This window comes from Poeciliopsis prolifica, unplaced genomic scaffold (assembly GCF_027474105.1).
Source record: "Poeciliopsis prolifica strain line A6 unplaced genomic scaffold, Auburn_PproV2 SCAFFOLD037, whole genome shotgun sequence".
In the NCBI taxonomy this organism is placed as follows: Eukaryota; Metazoa; Chordata; class Actinopteri; order Cyprinodontiformes; family Poeciliidae; genus Poeciliopsis; species Poeciliopsis prolifica.
Window position 1 is genome coordinate 3,512,458 of NW_026562412.1, and position 15,041 is coordinate 3,527,498.

A 15,041-nucleotide genomic window follows, 5' to 3' on the forward strand; every position below is an offset into this window, starting at 1 on the left:
TTAACATGGTCACCACCTGAGATTGTGAGATTTTTCATGCTGTTGCAGGGATTCAAACGTTTCTTCTATAGAATAGCCGGAGATGTTGCTTTTTTGACCTCTTTTAAGCAAACTGATTATAAAGACCTGCAGAGTTTTATTCTTTTTTTTATTTTATGGCTGAGATCACTGTAGAATACAATTTCTTGGATGATTATTACACCAGAGAGACTTCTGGGTTTCTAAGGCCGGAGCCAGAGTTCAATTTAATAGGTTTTAATCTCGTCTGCCTGTAATTTGAGATGGATCCTTTTAACGGGGTTATTATTGCCTCAAGCCAGCTTGATGGCCTTATAAACTGTGAAATGACATTTTGGAAAATAAATGAAGCAATAACTAAACCAGGCTGTAGTCGTCCTCATCCTGGTGTCGGTGTGCAGGACGCACGCAATAAGGGATGATTTTATTTTCTTCTTTTGGCAAAAACACAGCTGTAAAGGTTTTAAACTCAATAAACTGACAATCAACCTGTCAGTAAGCATTATCAATTTATAAATGATTGTTTGTAATCATAAGACACTGTCACTGTCCCCTCAAATATCATTCATCCTGATCTGTGTCAGGGAGATGTTGCCAAGCTTCAAAACCCTGGACAGGTTTCCAGTTAATCATAACACACACACACACACACACCCCCACACACACACACACACACACACACACACACACACACACACACACACACACCACACACACACACACACACACACACACACACACACATAAAGAGACCAATTAACTATTAACTTTGGGAGAAAATGCAAACTCCATGCAGAAAGACCCAAAGTTGGAATTCACAGTCAGGATCTTCTAGCTTTAAGGAAACCCTGCTAAAAACGTGCAGCATTTATTTAGTGGGATTCCTGTAATCTGTGGCAAAAATTCTGAAAATAATATAACCCATTGTTGCTTGATTAGATAATCTTTCCTGATCCCAAATTCTTCAACTAACACAACACTGCTGGGAGGATTCATTTCTACAGAATGTCTGAAACCACAAACATATTTGAGCCATCAAACAGTCATTCTGACTCAGGCTGGGGATTACTGCTGGATCACCGTGAACGCTGTCATGGAAACCTCATCCTGCTAAATGGCTCATGATGCAATTAGGTTTTCATTAGAACTAAAGGAGGCCATGAAATGTTTTACATTACTTTGCTAATTTGAGTTTGTGGTGTTCAAGTGGGCTAAAAATGAGCATTTGTTAGTTTGCACAAACTGGCAACTGAATGAAATGAGTATGAAAAAAAAAAAATGAGCACAAGATAAGAAAGTGTTATGAAAACCCACACTGTGCATAACTCATGCGTTGCAGTGTTTTCTTTTTTCTATCTGTAGTTGTGAGGCTTTGACAAGGTTGCGTCACCTCAACTGTTGACCTCAACAACTTGCATGCAGGAGCTTCTCAATAAACAAGATGGTCAAAATAATTTAATTCCTTTAAACGTGAAGCTCAACATGTAAATTCATATAAAGATGCTTTAATTCCCTCTTGACCTGCAAAGTCACTTTATGCATCAAAAATTCTAAAAATGTGATTTTCTAGGCATGTTTTCTTATTTTGTCTCTCATTTGAGGTCGACCTACGATGTCAGTTACAGACCTCTCTCATCTTTTTAAGTGGGAGAACTTGCACAATTGGTGGCTCACTAACAGTGGCGGAGCCAGAGGGGTGGCCGGGGTGGCACTTGCCACCCCCAACAGAGCCCTGGCCACCCCTACTGCCACCCAACTGGAAATGGTCATTTTAATACTTATGAGATCTGCAAAGATTTGCCAGGAAAACTGTAATTTCCGACTGTCCCTGAAGGCAGCCCGATGCCCGACGCTGTTCATTGGTTAAACTGACATGTGGTTCCTGCTTGATCCAAAACTCATCCGCGGCATTAGAGTTACACCGTCAGGAGTTTTGCAGGTATTTACAACATTTTACCGCTCAGCGGTAACCGCTGTTACCTTCCTAATGAGAGGCGGCACAGATTATTTTAACATATGTTTTAGTGCACATGCTGCCCTGTAATGTTTTATATCTCCCAGCTCTTGCTTGAAATGTGTGGTAAGAATATGTGAAAAACCATTAAGTTTTATAATGACTGAAATGTAAGTAGGCTACAAATTATAAATTATAACCTAACTAGTTATATTAATTAATTTTGCACGAAAGGAAACAAATATTTTTTCCTTTCGTTCCATGGAACGGTCCATTTGTATATGGACCCTCTGATAAAGCCTTGCTCACCCTTTGGCCACCTCTTGAAAAAAAGTCTAGCTCCGCCACTGCTCACTAAATACTTTTTTCCCCCACTATATTACTTTTGATCAACAGCTGTTCATTTTTAAATTGTGGATTAAAACCCAGAACAAGAATCAAACATGGAGAACCAACTTTTAGTTTTACACCTCTCTAATCTTCTTACCTTTCTTTTGGTTTTGTTGTTTTGTTTGTATTTTTTTCTAATTCATAAAAAGCATTTTGAACTGCTTTGTTGCTGAAATTTTGCTATATAAATAAATTACCTTACCTACCTGCTTAGTGTAAACTACTGAGCAGGTAGGTGAGATTAGATTTTACAGATTTAAAAAAAAAAAAAAAACCTAGCTGACCCAAGTGTTGCCTGTAACCATATGCATATGTAAGCATATAAATGGAAAGTTAAGTGGAAGGAGGAAACCTTGTGCCCAAGCGATGGGGCTGATACTGTAAAGTCTCCTTGTTGGTTGTACTGATTTTGAACATGATGAAACACGATGCATTGATACATATTTTTGTATCAAACATTATTTTTCCTTTTTTGTTTATCTATTGTGGTTTTAGATCATGATCATCAAAAAGAACAATCACTTTGCAGGTCATAAATCTTTTTGATTATATTCTAATCTGAGATGCACCTGTACATATGATGGTGTTATGCAGTCAAATGTTTTATTTTTATCCATTTCTTATCTCCATATCTCTCATGAATGAGATTTTATTTGCTTTAATTTACCAAATGATTCGTTACTATTTATAAATGGCTGCTACTTTAATTTTTAAAATGTGTCTCATTCTAAATGCTCTTCTGTATAAATGTATCCCCCATTGTTCACACGGCATGTTTCTTCTTCATGCTTGTGCAGGGAAATCTTTTTACCAGTCAAGTTCACGTCTAAGAAATGCCCAGACTTGCATTATTTTTTATTTTTTACGCACAATTTAATCCGTCTGGCAGCTTGACCTTACATTTTCTGGTTGTTTCTTATGTTTTGTGCTGCACGGTTGGATACGCTGCACATTTCTTTATCCGTTTTGAGATTGTGTGTTGAAAAGGAAGACAGGCAGGAAGGAGAGAGAAATCGTTCTGAAACCTGAACAGAGGAGACTGAACAAAAGCTAGTGTTTAATTATCTCCTCTTTTTTTTCTTCTTGGTGGTTACTTCATATTTTCAGCACCCTGCAATCACAGCACCTTGTTAGCTTTGGTTCAGGTTAGACTTGTTGCAGCAGACAACTCCCTTTCCTATCTAACACCCCCACAATACACGTGCACACGCACACACACACACTCACACACACACCATCCTCTTTCCCTTCCTCCTCCCGGTCGTCCATTCACACCTAAGATTTAAATTGCATTTCTTTTAAACCGCAGATGAGCCGCATTTGTCTTGAAGGCATAAGCGTCCCTCTCTGTCTTTTGTTTTCTCCTCTTCCTTCTCCGCTTCACTGCCTCCCCTCCCCGTCTTTGCACTGGCAGGTGACTTGCTGTCCCAAAGACTCTTAAACCTCACACGAGCAGGTGCATGTCTGCCGGATACACATTTTATTTTATTTTTTTTGTTTTAGAAAGAATCGGAATAACTTAGATCTTTTTTTATTTGAAAATGTGCAGGTCGTCTAAACAATCTCGGTTTCTCAGCTGACCAAAGTGCTTCACGGTGGCTGTGACATCATAGATAGATAAACGATAAAATAAAAGTATATTTGATAAAAAGAAGGCAATTGTAATAATATAATGACCAAAAACCCAGACCTGGTTCATTTCAGTTTCAGAAATTTCCTCATGGTTCCTGCATGGTTGCAGATTAAACCATAGATAAGTATTTTCTTGCAGTATCTCCAATCTATGTAACTGCTTTCTATATTATTTTGACCTTTATGTCCATCAGCCTCAGCTTTGGGGTGTGTTTGTATGAACTAAAATGTTTTGATTTGATGAATTGTCCATAATCTTGTTTAAATGCTTCAGTGAAAAATAGAGATGGTTAATTTAGGTTAATAAAATGAAGATTTATGTAGTTTGTGATCATGGTTTATTCAGTGAGATGCTGGAAGTCATGAGGAACGTGGAGCTAAAAACCATCACGACTTTAGTGGATGTTTGAAATGATGGTATGTTTTGAAATTATACTTATAAATGTATCGCCGTATTTGGTTCAACATTGTAATTTCTTCTCTAGTCCTTAGAGCCAAATAGCTTTAACTAGAGTAATCTTGTAGCATGTAGCTTAATGTTAATGTTAATGCCAGAACAATGTCATGCAACTCAAACTCTGCTTGTTCAAACCTATAAAACACAGTAGGGTGGTGGGAAGTTTATGAATGAGCAGTTTGTATTTCCAGTCCAACACCATCGTCCTCATTTTGCTCAGGCACACAGAAAAAATGTGCTGCAGCTGAACTTGATTTTTGTTGCTAAACATGCAGGAGGATTGTGATCCGTTCCCTCGACGGTCTGGTTGTTGTAGCTGGGTTAGCTGGGTTAGCAGTGGCATGAACTGAGTTGCATCATCTTGGCTCAGGTTTGGGCTCTTCTTCCCTTCGCACCTGAGATTTCTAGTTTTTTAAAATCCTGAGATGACTTCCTCGAAGGTCTTCCCTTAATAATCATTTTCTTAAGAGGAAGAGCTCACAACATCCAGTCATGCTTATTTGAGAATTTGGCACATCCATATATGGCTCTCAGTTCCTGTTTTTGGAAAGACTTATAGGTTGGCTTTGAAATATGTTCTTGCTTGTATATTTTAAAATTCTTGCTAATTCATTCAGCCTGTTTGCTGTATTCAGTTCTCAAGCTGTGACAGACACTCCTGAGAAAGTAATTTATTTAATTCTCTTTAATTAAAACGGTCTCCCTGCATCTGGTCTGTGCTCTGAGTACGAGCCACAGGGTGTTCCTAGTAAAATTCACATGTTCCACTTGTTATTTTACTAGATAATGTCACTAGATATTGCAACATAAAGCTGTCAGATCCCCAACTTAATCTAGCATAGTAATAAATCTAATGATATAAAATGCAATATTGTGAGGTATTTTCTTGGCATTGTCTAAGAAGCAATACCTTTAGGGTGTTGAATGAATCTACACCCTAAAAACACAATGTTAGCAAATGAAACAAGTTACAATAAAATATTTTTTTTACCTGTAAAACACAGCAGACGCCCAGCATTTGCAGTTGTTGGGGCAGCAGCAGAATGTGATTTGCTAAAATGTTTAAAATACTTGATAATCCCTTGGCTGCTTTAAACTCCAGCCAATAGCTTAATAGTGCTGCAACTTGATATTTTTATTTTCAGACCTGCATTTTACTTCAAATATTTTATGCTCTAAAAAATTGGAGAATAGACAAATTTTCCATAGATATTTGCAGAAAAAAAACATGAAATACTGAGCCGCATTGTATTTTATTGAGATATTTGTATGATAATTCATCACAAAAGACCACATAAATCGGAAGTGGAAGAAAAGTAATAAATGGTAATCTTAAGTGTTTTTTTTAAAACAATAATAATAATAACAAAAAAACAGAAAAGAGGTTTAAATTTGTATTCAGTTACACTAAATCAAGGCTTCATTGAAGCAGCTTTGCTGTAATTACTGCAAAAACATAAATTTTACCAAATAGTTTTGATCCAGTTTGCAGTGCAAAAATCTCAGTACACTTGAAATTAGACAAAAATTACTTAAAGGTAACTTTTAGGCAAGAAATAGGAGCTTTTTGAAAGTAAAAAATTTCTTAGTATTCATGAAAATGTACTTATTTCTTTGCAGACTGCAGTGATCTTATGTTTTTAACAGTCAAACATGGAGTATAAACTATCATTGGTATTTTTTCCAGCTTGTTTACCCCTTTAAGCATCTTGGCTGCTTCTCTGATTAAATATCTTGTTGTTATCTCTCCAGATGTCTAGCAGAACTACATAGATCTCTTGTTTCTCTTGTATGCGAAATCCAAATGTTTTTAGTCTGCAGCCAAACCTCAATAAGCCTCGCTGTTATATCATTTTTAATGGTTCTGTGAAAACTGACGGAGAGGCTTAAATTAAGCAATTAAAAAGAAAAACACTGTTAAATCCTCAGATTTACCTTACGAATTCCCGCAATTCACAAGGACATTTTCCGGCCTTCAAATTAAGTTTTTATTTTTTTGTTTTGTTTGTTTGTTTTTCAGAGAGAGAAACAAGCTGGGGAAAATCCAACCCCCAAACAACGGTTCTCTTTGTTTAACTGTGTAAAACAATACAAAGATCTCTATGGCAGCAGAAAGTTGGACGTTGATCAAAAGTAGAGGTCACAAAGATTGCACATACGTCAGCCTCTCGTGTTCCCTGTCTGCAACAAGGCGCACCCTGCTGCGGCCCATGAGCAGGGCACTGCGATTGTTTCAGCAGATGAGGAGTGTACTTTTCCTCCAAGTCTTGGAGGAAACGTACAAGCCAGGACATGTAGACTGAAACTGGGTGCGAGACGAAGAAAAGGCAAAAGGAGGCGGGGAGAGAGAGAAACGGATTATGGAAAAGTATCACAGGTGTCTTTTCTTAGCTGGAAGTCACTTTTGAATCTTTAATTGATTCAAAAATGTTTATTTTTTTTTAAGAATATAAAGATAAACCAATAGGGAAAAGCATTAAATTAATCATATTTGAGATTTTTACCTTTTTTTAATTGTATAAGTAGGTTGTAAGATTAGAAATAGCATAAAAAGACAATTGGGTAAAGTCAGCAAAGAGTACAAAAGAGAACATTACAACGTTCACATTGTAAATAGTGCAGAGTGCATGAGAAGGACATGCAAGCAGGGGGAAAAAAGAGTTTCTGTCTGTGTGTTTCACCTGTGAACCCAATGTAAAGTGGCCTGAACATGTTCCTTGATTTATTTGGGATGATGAAGCAACAGCGCCTGGAAAACTCTCCTCCTCCACTATCCCACGGGAATATCAGCAGCCATCCATAGAAAAAAAGGGACGCAGAGCAATGGGTGGATTGGGAAAAGGATGAGGAGGAGAAAAAAAAGATGGTGATGGGAGAGCGGTGGAGAGATGTTTATCTTCGGGGAAAGAAAAGCAGGTGCAGACACGCGCTTCCTAATAACTAGTATATTTACGGTGATGGCTGACAGAAAATAGGCTGCCCCGAGAAACATTAAACATTCGGTTAGTTCACCTTTAACTAAAAGCTGTTCTTCATACTGCAAATTAGCATGACTTTGCTTTGCAAAAGTATTCATGCACATAGGTAAAGTCCAGTGCAACCATTGGCCTTCATATCATCACTAAATTAACAAAACAAAATGTTTTGTTAATTAAAAAGTGGTGGACTTTATGGAAAAAATTCCCAAAAGGAAGTGATTAGAAGACGCTCTGGTTAGATAAGACGAAAAATGAACTTTTTGACTGCATTATAAAACACTGCTTGGGAGGTAATTGCACATGCCCACTGTAAGACATGGTAAAACATGGTGTTGGCTGTAGCATGCTGTGGGAATTACCTCTTGGAAATGGATCAGAATGGCTGGGAATATTTGCAGAGCTAAAATAAGGGCAATCCCGAAACAAAAATCCTGGTAACTGGGACATAACGGGAAATCAAGCGCAAACATACAGTCAGAATTACAAAGGAATGGCTTAGATCAAAGCCTGTTCAGGAACGCCCTAGTCAAAGTACAGACCTAAATCCAAGTGAAAATTTTTTGCCAACTCTTGAAAATTGTCAATCTGACCGAGGTTTAGCCACTGAACACAAACTCTTTACTTTTTATTTATCTAACCTGCCAGAGATGTGCATCAAAAAAAGTGAAATAATACCGAAACAAATGTAAAGTGCATTTAAGTAATCTGTTGGTTTTATCAGATTAAAGCCTCAGAAAATACTTTGTTCTTTTGCACTGTATGAAAATGGCACACAACTTGAGTCATTCTACAACAAAGTCCTTTTATTTTTTAACCGTTCAGAAACAGTGAAAAAGAAAAGTGGAAGAACGTCTCCGTGACGTAAAACAGAAGAAGTCTTAAAGATGACAAAAATTTACCATGTTCAGTTAAATACACAAGCTCCACTCATTATCAACTTGTTTTCTTTTTGCACAAGTTTGTAATAATAGATGTGAAGCAAAGCAAGACCAGCAGGTTGTTTCCACTTTTTAAAGCTATGCTTACAGACGAGTGAAAGTTACATAATATTTACCATGCAGACTGACATTATTTTAAACTGCAGAAGACAGATATGTTTGGTGATGTAAAATAGAAGTAGACTGAGCATATTAACTCAGTCAACTGAGATAATTTAATGTTAAGAATATAATACTGATATTATCAGTGAGATGATATTCCTTTTGATTCATGTGAAGAAGTTTCTGGTTCATGCAATGTTGCGTTGAACCATTTTCCAGCTACATGTCCCAATCCTCTAACTATAAAAGGAACAAAACTCTGTTTATGAGGTGAGAAATGTCACTTTGTTCCCAAACGTTGCAAAGGCAAACCACAGTTTCACAGTTTGTTTTTGTAGTAATTTAAGCAACAGTTAGCTTCGGTTTCTGTGCTTTATCTCAGAAATGACACACCACTCCTTAATAGAGGTTCTGTCTGCTTGTGTACTTTGTTTGCATTGTCCTGCTGCTGGAGTTTGTCTTAGAAACCAGAAACAGGTCTAACTCTGCCTGACTTCTTTCTATGATTTGTACAGACATATGTTACCTGATTGAGGCTGTCAGAGCTACAACAAGCACTTGTTCCTGGGTGAAGACTGATGGTGCTAACCATTAAAAAAAAAAAAAGAAACAGGTATGGAGTACTAACATATGGACCGATATTTCTAAAGAGTAGCACAAAGCTTACACTTCTTCAGAAAAGAAAAACCTCTCTTGGTGCTACAAGTTTGGTTTAAAAATGCAGTTTAAAAACACAAATTTACTCAATATGAATTCAAAATTCAAAGCTGGAATGAAAATGACTGCAGTCAGAGCTCCAGGTGGGAAAGTCTGTTTTTCACAAACACTGACTTCAAAAACTGTGATTTAAACAAATTTAGGCTTAGTTTATTCAATGTAAAACACTGAGGCACACATAATAGCTGTTACAGTTAATCCACAATCCAACTACAAAATGTATTTACCATCATGGAGGTTTCAAGCATATTTCCAATGTTCAAGTCCCTTTAAATGTGGCATAGTTGTTGTTGCCAGACAGGCCAGGCCAAGTATTTTAGTAAACTGTCTCTCACATTTACAGAAAATAGACTCTAGTGATTCAGAATGCAGTTCTTTGGAGGAAAATAGCTTTGGTAGAAAAACCAGACTGGTATTTTTCATATTAGAATGAACAAGACTAGAGTCACCATTCTCTCTTCAACCTTTTGCATTGTGCTGGAATAATAACGATACATTAGGGCAGGAGAAGCATCTCTGCAAAAGCTCCTTATCTTATCTGTATCTTCAGGCAGTAAATGGTTCACTCTGGTTATGTATGCTTTTATAAATATTGTCCTTATTTAACAGGCGTGGGAATGTCTCAAGGGGTTGTAATTGCTGCAGCTTTCTGCAGACAAGTCTTCACAGGTCAGTATTTAAGATCGGTTGTATTTAACTGGCCTCTGGGCTCAGGAAGAAACCTGATATGGAGATGAGTCTCAACAGCTGCTTTGTATAAAAAAAGATCATTCTAGTGGTGGTAATGCATGATATTTAAATTAGATGTACCGGCTGTCTCTGCATTATTTTCTACTTGCTGGAGTTAGTTTGATGATGAGCAGCTGATTCTGATTGCCTCAGTGAAATGTCTCGCATATAAAATGAAGAAGATTTAGACGTGGTAATCTTTCTGCTTTGGTGTCTTTAGCTCTAAGTGTTTTTGCTTTCATCCAATAGAGACGGCAGGTCTTAAACACAAGCCTACGGGTGTGAAGGCGGTTGTGTTGCATGTCTTTCTGCAAACTCCTGTTGATTGTGGTCAAACCGACAGCCCAAAGAAAATGCTGGGAATCCAAAAGCAATGGCTGTAAATGCAGCACAGATGTCAACAATCCTTCCCAAATTGGCTCTAACTGCACAGCAAACCTTCTGCACAATGCAGAGGCAATACTTTTACGCTTGAAAAACATGTTTCCTTTGTAGGTTACATGCTGCTTTTTTATTTTACGGCCATTGGATGAAGCAGCCGGAAACTGTTTGTTTTCCTCTGCCTGAAGCAGAGCTGAGAAAAAAAACAAAAAACCATTGAGCTGCATTGCTTAAAAAAACCCATTGAGCAATGCCGCCGTCGTTTCTGTGGAACGACTCGAGGCCTCAGGCATGTTTTATCCTCTGCATAGCCATTCACATTCACATCACTCCACTAAAACGATCTACTTCACTCTGAATCCCTCAGATGCTGATGGATCTCCTCTTTTCTCCCTAACATTTATGTTTTATAGCTTCTCTGGATTCTCTGCAGTTCCTCATCTCCTGCCCACCGCCAACTCTTATCCCTTTCTCGGGGCAATGCAGAGTTTCTGGGAGTGGCTGCAGCCTCCTATCTGGGGGGGAGTAACAAAGAAGAGGGGGCAGTTAATGGACAGGGAGTGGGATGGGGGTATTTGAATGTCAGAAGACTCCTGGAGCCTTTCTGGTGTAGCGCAAACGAAGCGACAACAGCGATGAGGCCTGCACTTTCTCCTCAGCTCGGTAGATCAACAAATCATTCAAACATCTTCACACAGCTCACATTACAACACACTGGGAGATTTATCTTAAATGAGCCAACAAAGCTGTTTTTTAAAACGAAAATTCATAAGATGGCCTGCTAATGTTTGTGTTTTTGTTGTTTCATTTTTTGTGATCATTTATTTTTGCTGTATGATAGATTTCTTATCACAAGAACTTTGATTTATCATTTTCAAAGTGACTTTTTCTGTACAATTTGACAGATATGAGTTTTGAACTCTTCTCCTGATTCTTGCCTTAATACAATAACTTGATCCTTTTCAGGATCTTTGCAGATTATGGCTTCATCTCAGGAATGCAGAAGCGCAAACAGGAAGGAAATCCTGCAAGAACCACTGAACTTTTAATTCAAGTCCTAATAATAAATGCTGCTAAATGTTAATTCCTAAAAACTGGAATTTAATAAAAAGATGATTTAATTGTCTATTAGCTTAAGGATGCGTACATATGAGCAAGCATTACCACTCTTTTATTTTTATATGTCTTTCTTTTGAATGATGCTTGATATGTGTCATTAGAGGTGGAAAAGGTTAGCTTCTGCCTCACCAAAACCTGCAACTTTATAGTTATATAAACTATTGCTGCAAATCTCACCTTAATTTAACAAAATGGGAGATATGATAGGTTATCTGCTCCATACACTTGTGCCAGTGCAGGAAGTTAATCTTCAAAACAATGCTTGTATTGTTGTTTCTCTTACGTTTCCATGGATGTAGAGTAACATTCACGGTGTGATATTTCACAATAAAAGCCTCACGGTTCTGCTGATGTTTATCACGGATGAGGAGTTGATGGCAGGAGTGATGTCTGGCTCCAGACCCGCATGTTGCATGTGGCCTCCTAAATGTTACTATTTGAAGAAACTGTCAATCTTGTGATTTCTGTTTTTCCAAAGCCATGCGAAGAATTAACAGTTCAAGGACTGAAGGAGTTTATTATGAGCAGCACAGAAGAAAGGAAAGGTTAAAGACGTGACAGGTCTTCACCGGAACAGGTGCAGATTTATTAGCATGAAGCAAAGTTTCCCAGTTTGTGGAATAAGAGAACACAACATGCTTTGGGATAATTTTGTTGTCTTAAATCTCCAACACAAATTCCTTCATGACAAAACAAGGAGTCGGTTCAAATGGAAAGATAACACTAGAGTAAGAGATGCCAAGATATGGTTAGTATGTAGGAGTGAACACTGAAAATCAGCCATACATAAAAGAACAAAAACATTTCTTTTAAACTTTCTTTTGTTTGGATTTTTTGTCTTTTTTTTTGTCTTGTGTGAAACTGTGGTGTAAAAAAAAATAATAAGGTAACAGTGTTTAATTTTGACCCATGTTTAAACAGATGCAAGGGAATGAGTTGGTGGGGAGAGGGTGAAAGGAAGAGTAAGTGGGATGTAGGAGAGTGAGGAAAAAGGAGACAATGGTTTGGAAAAGATAAAGGCGATGAGAGCAAAGACGTCTCAGCAGCAGTCGTGCGTGGAGCCGATGCCGACGTCTGTTTGTGTGCAGCAGAGCGTGGTGGAAAATGCACGCAAACTGCCACACAGTGGACTCTGGCAGCTTAGGACTCAATTTTCTAGGCCTCAGTCAAACAGGTTGATGGTCATCCATTCTTACCTCACCTGTCATTCTCAGGCGTCAGATTTGACCTAAAATCTCTGGTGTGTTGTTGATTTTAGAGATGACTTAAGGATTTGTTAATTCAGCTTTGATGATATTAAGGCCAAGAGTTTGATCAGATAATCTTTTCCACTGCATTAATTTAGCTTTTTATTCGTTTCAGTCATCTGAAGTGTTATGTGCATTTGTTGTTTAGCTTTCAGAAATGCTCTTGGCTCTTCAGGTGTGACTATTTTCATCGCCCACTCTTTTAACCGAAAGGCACAGCGGTGATTTTAATTTGATTTGGGATGACAGCCAAACTTCTGCTTATAACTTAAACGAAGCACCAAGACGTCCTGAAGCGTCACGCGATGTGTGACTAACTTAAAGCTAGTGATTCAGTTACAGGGAAGGGTCAGAGCTTTTAAATGTGGCACTATTTTTATTTTGCTTGAAAAGACGAGCTGTTCTCAGGAAAGCAGAGTGGCGTGTTGCAGGTTTCTCAACTTGGAACTTGAAAGTTTTGGCTTTTGACTAAAATCTGAATGCACAATTAAACCACAATCTTACGTTTCATGTACGTTCACTGGCCACTTTATTAGGCACACAATTTAATGTGTGCCTAATAAAGGCACACATTAATAAAGGCCTGTACGGCCAATCTTCAACCAAGCATTACGGGACCAAATGAACCAGAATCAGCGTTTGGTTCTGTCGCTGCATCAGAACCACTTTTAGGTGGCAAATGCATTTATGTATCAAGGAGAGCTGATGGTCAAAGTGAGCATTAAGATAGTAAATGTGGGAGGGTTGTAGGTGGTTAATGCATTTCAATCTGCTGCAAATCCATGATGTTCTCATCTAAATATGGGCCAAAATCTCTGAGGAACTCCATGCTGAATCTATGCAGGATTAATTAAGAACCACAGCTTTAGAATGGAAATTGCTAAAGTCCAAAAGTTATGCCAAAACACCTCATAGTTCTTGTACAAAAGACTGTTAATTGTTTGTTTTCAGCCTCCAGTTTAAATTTTTAATACAAGACTGGGCATTGACCCTGAAATATTAGTATTTGTTTGACTTGGAGAAAATTGGAAAACAAATCCTTTGCATGACGGATCTTCATACAGACATAGTTTATGTTGTGGTTTCATCAGGGATGCCTTATAGGGGGGAAAGGTTATGACAGTTCCAAGGACCCTGACCAACAGGGGGCTCTGCACAATTTGTTTATTTTTGATCATAGACATGTAAAAAATGGTCCTCTGTCAATTACAAAATTAATTATATTGTGTTTTCTAAACTAGATTTTAGTTGTGAAAATTAAATGTTAAGTTTGGGCAAATATGACCAAAAAGCTCATATTTGTTTTTCCACTATAGCACGTTTAGCAGTGAGTGAATGAGGGTGATTGACAGCACTAGGACCCTCCTCCTGGCTCTGATTGGTTGTTTTGGCCGGAATGATGCATGACGTTAACCAGTAATAGCAGTTCAGAAAAAAGCCTTTAAAATTGTGACGCTTTTGAAAGGTCAGATGGACTCAAAAAATTGTAACAGCAGCTGTCATGGGGCCCAAGATTTCTGGTAGCACCCCTGGATGAGTGCTGGAAAATTAAACCCAGATTAGGCAGCATTTTGCAGCAAAAATTAGAAAATGCTGTAAGCAAAAACAAAGACGCCTTTTGCCAAAGGAGAGTAATAATTATGATCAAGATGAGTCACTTATGTCTTGTTGAAAGGTATGTCCTGCAGAACAATGATTGCACAATTTTTTTCTTTCTCTTTCACTCCCAAAGAAAAGATACTTTTTCTCTATGCATTTACTTGTTGAGCAAGTAAGAGTGGGCGAGTGTATGTGTGGGTAGGATATTGAAGTATTGCCACATCAAATTCCTCCAGGTGTTGGGGCTCCCAGCCAATTGTGTTAAAGCGGAGAGTTATGACAAATTAAATATCGGCAAAGTTTGGTTTGCTGACGACCAGGAATGCAGGATAAAGCTTTCCGGCTTGCGTATAGTTTGAAGTTTTTCTGGAGACATTCTGAAAGCTTCCTCTTTCATTCCAAGTGTGCGAATTTAAAACCAAAGTGTCACACTGACTTTAATTACAGGCTAAACCCAATAATCCAACAGAGGTGGATATTTTGCCTAAACATAGACCTGCTTGTTTTTAATGGTCGTTATAATTTACTATCTCCACCTCAGTGAGGATCGTTTGGAGTAGAACTTAAGAACAAAGACTAGATTAACTCAGAAAAACATGCAAATTTTTCCCCCAATTAACAATTCCCAAAACAGAAAAAGAAATAAAAGAAGCCAAAACCAGAGTAGAGGTGAAAACTATTGACATGTTAAAGGCAGGCTCCTTCCCTTTGTTTCCTTCTCTCAGTCGTTATCAAACCTTTCACACTTGATGACTCCCAATCTCTATTTTTCTGATTCAC